The 8,691-nt window shown below is 42.6% G+C and overlaps 1 pseudogene; it reads right to left on the reverse strand.

The window, feature by feature from the left end:
* The window catches only part of LOC105550137, a 35,406-nt pseudogene extending 34,443 nt beyond the window's left edge, over positions 1-963 (reverse strand).
* Between the last annotated feature and the right edge of the window lie 7,728 nt (positions 964-8,691).

Here is an 8,691-nt window from a genome sequence, read left to right on the forward strand (position 1 = left end):
CGCCCGGCTAGTTTTTTGTATTTTTTAGTAGAGACGGGGTTTCACCGTGTTAGCCAGGATGGTCTCCATCTCCTGACCTTGTGATCCGCCCGTCTCAGCTTCCCAAAGTGCTGGGATTACAGGCTTGAGCCACCGCGCCTGGCCTGTGTGTTATTTTTTTAACATTTTTTGTAGAGACAGGATTTCACCATGTTACCCAGGCTGGTCTCAAATTCCTGGCCTCAAGTGATCCTCCTGCCTCAGTCTCTCAAAATGCTGGGATTACAGGTGTGAGTCACCGTGCCTTGTCACCCAATTGTCTCTATTGGAAAAGGCGCTGTTAGGCATACTGGAAAATCTGCAGCAGATGTTCTCTATAATTCACTGCTCTGTCAATGCTGTTCCTTTCCCTGAGCCTGACTGCCAAAACCTGAACTCTTCTCTTTGAGAAAGGAGGCCCAAACTCAGTGGTTTAATAGATTATAAATCGATCTGGGGGCTATAGAACTGTGAATTATTCATTTCCAACACAGACTTGGCATATAACAAACTAGCTATTGAGAGCCCTCTGCCATGATTTATTGATAGAGTCCTGCTAAGATAGATAATTTTGAAATATTTCCCTTGTTTTCATGGTCATTGATGTTTCAAAGGATTTGGGACTAAGTAGGCCAAAAGGACACTGAGGTTTTCTAGGCAATGAGAAAGGGCTACTTTTCCCCAGGCCACAGCAGGGAAGAGGGAAGGAGAGGAGAGGCAAGCAGTAGAGCAAACAAACAGTGAAGCTTTCTGGGTTTTTTTTCTTTTTTTTCTCCATTCATTGCAATTCATCAGGAATTGTGGGATACCTGCCAAATATCCAGTAGCACCAGCACCATGGGAAGCTACAAAAGAAGCACTCGGTAAAATGGGCTTTCGCATGCCAATGTGTACAGGGACCTGGCGGGTAAGACCAATGAACCAGTGGGTAGGAACAAGAAGCATGGAGCACTCTAGGTCTCTAATTTACCTATGTTTAAAATATTTATACTTTTCTATTTACTGTAAGGAAACAATGTAAGCATGATGATAGATGGCAATTGATTCTACTTCGTCATCAAAAACACAGTGGGGAGTGGTGGGTACTACGATGTCCTGCAGAGCCAGGACCCCATCTAAGTTGGGTGGGACTGGCATCCTTTATTAGGTTCTGTCTATAGTCAGGATAGGCATACCAGATCTCCAATTTTTCAAGAGAAGCCAGACATCAATATTTTTATGAGATCTTTATATTTCCAATTGTTGGCCTCTAATGAAAATATTTAGACATTACCTTAGCAGCCATGATTCTGTGGTCAAACAAAATTGGTATAATTCCCTGAAGAAATGGACCCTGACCTTAAGTAAGTTGCCACATGCCTGGATGTATAAGACATACATACTAACTTGAGTATGAAATGAAAATATATCTGGTGTGTAATGGGTACTTAATATATGTTCAACCTCTTCCTCTTTTCCCATTATAAAACAGTATTTGTGTGATAGAAAACAAAAGTCAGCAATAGGCATTTCATATCTTTCCTACTCCTTTCTAAGAAGGGTCAATTTCCTTCCTCCAGTTGGAGAAGAAGAGAGACCAAGAAAAGCAGCACCAAACATTTGTTTTGCCAAAGAGGTTGATGGGTAAGGAGGTCAGTAGAGGGCTACATTTCTCTACTCAAAGACGGACCCACAGACAAACAGTCTGGAAAGGAAGAGAAAGACTGGGGCAAATGGGAGAAAAAGCAGAAGATGGAGATTCAGGGCTGGTGCTGATGGGATAGGAACTTTAGGAAAAGACAGAGGACAGTTTAAAGGGGGGGGCTTAAATTATTTTGCCATGTGATGTGTACATGACACTCTGCCCTGTATACCCAAGACATTTAAAATAAAATCCACAGTGCTCTTTAATGCATCTGTAGTCATATTTGCATTTGCTTTAAGGTGAGAATGAGACAGCCAGGTGGGTTACCTAAGACTGTGCCCCAGTGAGTGGTTATGGCTAAGGATGACAAAGGAGTGCTGACTGCACTTAACCAACTGAAAACCAAGGAACCCAAGGTCTGACAACAGAATAAGACATCTGACCATAAAGAAATGCCATGCAAAATCCTGGTCCTAGAGTTGGATATTGTAGCAAGAAGAGAAAGCTCATTGAGGGGCGAGGGCGGAGCCTGGGAGGAGGTGAGGATATGCTTGGTGTATCCTAGCCTGGCAGTTACATGGAGCCGTTGGGGTGAGCAGAGGTTTTATGTTGACAATATGGCTCCTTTTCATGTTAGAAGGGGGGGTCCTGTGATATCCTCAACTGTAGCTTAGCTTTCAGTTCTGCTCAAATGTATAAGCTTGCCTCTCCACTCTCAGTGTGTCAAAGCCCTGCAGGGAAGACCCACAACATCATGTTCTTAGAGACCAGACTGTCAGGCATAGCAGCACCAGGTTTTGAATTTTAGAAATGATTTTTATGTGTGTGATGGCCATTTGTGGTTACACTGGCTCTGCATGGGCTTTTTCACACCTGTGGAGCGTGGGTCCAAGACACTGAATTCAGGAGCTAGCTAGTTCTGCCGAGGTAGTTACGTGTGTGAGCTGGGCACACAGCAAACTGTCAGTTGAGGTTTGATCTGAAGGAGATTTGTTCCTTTATTTTTCTGAGACAGTCTTGCTCTGTTGCCCAGACTGCAGTGTAATGGCACAATCTAGGATCACTGCAACTCGCCTCCTGGGTTCAAGTGATTTTCCTGACTCAGCCTCCCAAGTAACTGGGATTACAAGCGTGCATCACCACATCAAAAAAATACAATTTTTTGTAGAGAAAGGGTTTTGCCACGTTGTCCAGGTTCGTCTCGAACTCCTGGCCCCAAACAATCCACCTGCTTCAGCCTCCCAAAGTTTTGGGATTACAAATGTGAGTCACTGTGCCCAGCCGATGGAGATATGTTCTAACGACGGGTGGGCCACCTAGCTCAGTGCATTCCCAAGAGTAAGAGAGAACAGAGGTGGATTGGAGGGGCTGGCAAGGCTGGTTCCAGCTCTGGCTTCTGCACAGGCTATAGAGCCCTGGGCAGGACAATTAGTCTCCAGGGGCCTCAGTGTAAAATGAGAACATTCATTCTCTTTGAGAAATCTCTATACTGTTTCTCATAGTAACGTACTAATGCATATACCTATCAACAATGTGTGAATTCTGTTTTTTCTACATCCTCACCAACATTTTTTTTTTTTAGTCTTTTAAATAATAGTTATTGTAACTACGATAAGATGATATCTCATTGTGGTTTTGATTTGCATTTCCCTGATGATAAGTGATGTTGAACACTTTTTCTTTTTTTTATTTTTTATTTTTGTGGTACTTTGTTATGTCAGAACATTTTTTTCATATACTTTACTTGTTGGCTATTTGTATGTTTTTTGTTTTTTTCTTTGAGAAATATCTACGTACGACCCAGAAATCTCACTACTGGTATTTATCCAAAAGAAAGGAAATCGGTATATCAAAGGGATACCTGCATCTCATGTTTATTGCAGCACTATTCACATTTGCAAAGATATGGACTCAGCCTAAGTGTTCATCACTGGATGAATGGATAAAGAAAATGTGGTGTATACACACAATGGAATATTATTCATCCATATAAAAGAATAAAATCCTGTCATTGGCAGCAACATGGATGGTACCGGAGGTTATTATGCTAAGTGAAATAAACCAGGGACAGAAAGACAAATATCGCATGTTCTTACTCATATGTGGGAGCTAAAATAGTTGATTTCATGCAGGTAGAAAATAGGATGATAGATACCAGAGGCTAGACTCTGGGAGGGGTGTGTGTATTTGTGTGTGTGTGGCGGGGGGTGGTATAAAGAGAGGTTGGTTAATGGGCACAAATACATAATTGGATAGAAGGTGTAACTTCTAATGTTTCATAGCAAAGTAGAGTGACCATAGTTTAACAACAATGTGTAGTGTATTTCAAAATAGCTCCAATAGAAGACTTGAAATGTTCTCAGCACATAGAAATGATAAATACTAGAGGTGATGCATATCTTGAATATCCTGACTTGATCATTACACATTCTATGCATGTAACAAAGTATCACATGTACCAGGTACTGCATAAATATGGTCGAATATTTGTGAATAAAAAAATTTTTAATGAAAACATTCTGGGCCGGGCACGGTGGCTCAAGCCTGTAATCCCAGCACTTTGGGAGGCCGAGACGGGCGGATCACGAGGTCAGGAGATCGAGACCATCCTGGCTAACCCAGTGAAACCCCGTCTCTACTAAAAAATACAAAAAACTAGCCCGGTGAGGTGGCGGGCGCCTGTAGTCCCAGCTACTCGGGAGGCTGAAGCAGGAGAATGGCATAAACCCGGGAGGCAGAGCTTGCAGTGAGCTGAGATCCAGCCACTGCACTCCAGCCTGGGCGACAGAGCAAGACTCCATCTCAAAAAAAAAAAAAAGAAAAGAAAACATTCTGGCTGTGGCCTTGAGGATTAAATAAGACACAAATCTGAAAGTTCTGGAAAATGTAACGGCAATAGCTATTGTTTACCGGTGCTAACTATGAGCCAGGCATCTCACTTATTCCTCATAACGTCCTTGTGACGTAGGCATATTTATCCCAATTTTTATAGATGTCCAAACTGAGGTACAGAGAGTTTATACAGCTCATCCAGGGTCACAGCTAGATCTGGACTTAACTTCCTACAGTATAATACAAAAATATATTTTGCCTTTGTCCCATGTTCCTGACCCAGAGCTCCTAAAACCCTTGGAATTTCCTGAGTACTAGGTATGTCTTTTGTTATTCATAAGGAGGAGATTCTTTTGATCACCCCTGAGTTTATCCTAATGAAGTGACTTAGGGTATGGCCCCTAGACAGCTTAGGATGGGGCTTTTCACTAGAAATAACGAGTCATTAGAGGATCGGAACTTTCAGCTCCATCCGCAGACCTCCAGGATGCCTTCGCATTGGGTGGTATAGGGATGTTGAGGAGCACTGGAGACTGAGCTCTATAAAAACTCTTGGACCAGTATACCTGGAGAGCTTCCATGTTGGTGAACAGATCAAGGTGCCAGGTGATGGTGTGCCTGGAAAGAAGCTCTGCACACCACACACACACACACACACACACACACACACACACCTTGCCCTGTGCAGCTATTCCTTTTGGCTGTTCCTGGGTTGTAGATTCTAGAATAAACTGGCAAACATTGAATTACATATAATTCATATGTAGATATATTTATATATTTAAGTATATATGTATTTATTTGCTAAACAATTGATTCTGGGCAGTGGGTGATAACAGAGAAACACTGACGGATCTTCCTTAGGGTCACTGTATCCCGAGGGAAGAGTCAGACCCTTCTGCTTGAACATTGAGCTGTTAGATTAGATTCAAATCTGAAATAACCGGCACAGCAACTCCCATTCTGATTCCCCTGAAGGGAAAGAGAAAGTCAGGAAAGGTAAAGATCATGCAAGCAGCAGCAGAGAGAACATGCCTGCTCTGACCCTGCCCAGTCTGGCTCGGCTACAGGATCGCCCAACTGGTTTCTGCCATGGGCATGTGCTGGGAAATGTGAGGGAGGCTGCCCAGAAGCTGGTGGCTTTGTAGTTGTGTCTTGTTTTAACTCTTTTATTGTAGAGCGTCCTTCTTTCCAGGCCATTCTTCACTTCAGGGAAAGATTAGCAGCTTCATGATGCTAGGCAGTGGTGTATTTTTCTAGTGATCTATATAAACCATTTTTTTTCAGAACTGACAGCAAGAACATCTGGAGTCTTACTCTATTTTCTCTCAGGGTTCAACCTACTCAACATTGTTGAGTTTCCCTATATTTCTTATGAGGTAAGAAGGGTCCAGACATTTTAATATATCCCACTGCAAGAGTAAAATAGCCCCAGGTTCTGGGATGGGGCAGCCTAGGTTCCAATCCTAGCTCTGAAACCACTACCTGGGCAACCTTGGGTAGGTTTCTTAACCTGTGTAAATCTCAGTTTCTTCACGGTACACAGTAATATGTTACATAGAGATGAGAGGATTAAACAAAAGAATCCAGATGTCCCCTATGCATAATGCAGAGTAATTACTAGATATTAACTGTGTGCTAGTTACTGTTTATAGCATTATTAAAAGTGCTTGTCAGCCATGCTACAAGCTGATTACCAAAAGAAAATTTTGCTTATTTTCTTTGTATATTTCATACTGAAGGAGTAAAAGCTGTCACATATTATTTATTTATTTGTTTATTTAGTGACAGGGTTTCACTGAGTTGCCCAGACTGGAGTGCCCTGGCGTGATCACAGCTTGTTCAGCCTAGACGTCCCAGACTCAAGCGAGTCTCCTGCCTCAGGCTACTGGGTAGCCGGGACCACAGGTGCATGCCACTATGCCTGCTAATTATTTTATTTTTTGTACAGACAAGGTCTCACTTTGTTGCCTAGACTGGTCTCAAACTCCTGGCCTCAAGTGATCCTCTGGCCTCGGCCCCCCAAAATGTTGGGATTACAGGTGTGAGCCACTGTGCCTGGACCTCATTACACACTTAATAAAATAGATTGCATAATGCCGCTGGTCACTCATCAGCCACTAACTTTGGCAATTCACTTCTCTGACAGTCTGTTTCCTTCTTTTCTAGCTGGGCCAATCACTGCTGCCTCCCAAGATATCCTGGATGAAAGATGTTTGGGAAAGGTTTGAAGTACTCTCTGGAGTAAAAGGTGTTACTGTTGGGATGCATGACAATGAGCTTCTATGGGCAGATATTAATTTGATTTGAACTTGGGATAGGTGTTGAGAAAAGCAGTTGTGCTCAATTTTTAAATCCTAGGATACTCTGTAAGCATTCATAATGTTGATTTATTTCTTTGAGAAACCATCTAGAAATCTTGAAACTCTCTTATTTGTCTTTTTCCCTCTCCTTCTCCAGAGTTTTATTTTCTTCCCATAAAATTTCATTACACTGTTGGCAGCAACTGTTATTTTTACCTATTGTACAAATAATCTTTTTAGTTTATATTCAGGCACAGCAGTGTCTGCAATGCAATAGTTTACATTACAGTTCACTCTTGGTGTTGTACATTCTTTGGGTTTTGACAAATGTATAATGACATGTATTACCCATTATAGTATCACATGGAACAGTTCCTCTGCCTTAAAAATCCTCCATGCTCAACCTGTTCATCTTTCCCTCACCCCAAACTCCTAGCAACCACTTATCTTTTTACTGTATGCATAATTTTGCCTTTTCCAGAATGTCATGTAATTGGAATCAAACAGTATGTAGCCCTTTCAGATTGGCTTATTTCACTTAGTAATATGCATTTAAGGTTCCTCCATGTCTGTTCATGGCATCATGGCTCATTCCTTTTTAACACAGAATAATATTCCATCGTCTGGATGTGCCACACAGTTAGTTTATTTATTTACCTATTGAAGGACATCTTGGTTGCTTCCAAGTTTGGGAATTATGAGTAAAATTGCTATAAACATCGGTGCGCAGGTCTTTCTATGGACGTTGATTTTTCAACTCACTTGGGTAAGTACTAAGGAACACAGTTGCTCTATGCTATGGTAAGGGTATGTGTTGTTTTGTAAAGCATCACCAAACTGTCTTCCAAAGTGGCTGTACCATTCCTCCACCCTTTTAAGCCACAGCCTGGCCAGCCATGCCAGGATGTAGAATTGACTTCTTAGGCAGGTTAACATCCCAATTCTTTGTGCCTATCTTGAGATATGCTATTATGGACAATCACATTCCAAGTTAACCAAAAGTGTGTTATTAGAGGGTGTGTCTGGATGGAGGCAACTTATGTGTCCAACTCACCTATTGCTATGTTGTCCTGTGAAAGCTGAGAAGTGCCATGAAGTGTTTCCACCTGTAAGACAGGGAAGGCGTGGCTGTCTCTTCTTCCTGAAAAAGCCCCTTGGCTTTCACACTGCCCATTGGCGTCTCTTTCCCCTTTCCTGTTGCTCTCCTGCAGACCTGTTGGTCATTCCTTCTCATTCACTGGGGATTCGCCTCCTGACTCATAGTTTTCCTTTTCTCACCCCCGACTTCCTAATATCCACCCCCGACTTCTCAGTTCCTTGACCTTCTCATCTCTAACAACATTTTTCTCACCTTCCACCAGCAACCCACTCCCCATAATCACCCTCAGAGCCTTCACAGCAACAGAATCTACACCCCTCAGACATCTCAGTTTCAAACAACTCACCCTTTCAGCACCACGACTTACATTTCCTAATTCACTCACCACACATCTTTGACGTCACAGGGCCTCCAATCTCTTGACTCTGCCTTTGTCTCACAGCTCATCAGCCCCTCTGTTTTCTCATCACCCCTCATTAACTTAAACCCCAGGATCCATCTTCTCACCAGGCCCCTGAACTTTCTTCTGTTATTTGCTCCTACCCAACAGACCCCAATCCTAACTGAAATTCATTCACTCTGCCTTCTCCATGCCTGTGCCGAGCAGCTCCAAGTTGCTGATAACAACCACTGGCCAGGCTGAGTGGCATCATTTGAAGCCATCATCTCAAGCTGCAGGGGGACATTCATGCTCCTGACACACCTGTTACACTTTACTAGTTAATGTTCCCAGTTTCTGAAATGCTCCTTCATACCTTTTTTGTCTTCAAACCTCCCACACTGTTCCCCTGAATCCTGGCTAATGAGTAGCCTCT

Source organism: Mandrillus leucophaeus, unplaced genomic scaffold, assembly GCF_000951045.1.
Source record: "Mandrillus leucophaeus isolate KB7577 unplaced genomic scaffold, Mleu.le_1.0 Scaffold465, whole genome shotgun sequence".
Lineage (NCBI taxonomy): Eukaryota > Metazoa > Chordata > Mammalia > Primates > Cercopithecidae > Mandrillus > Mandrillus leucophaeus.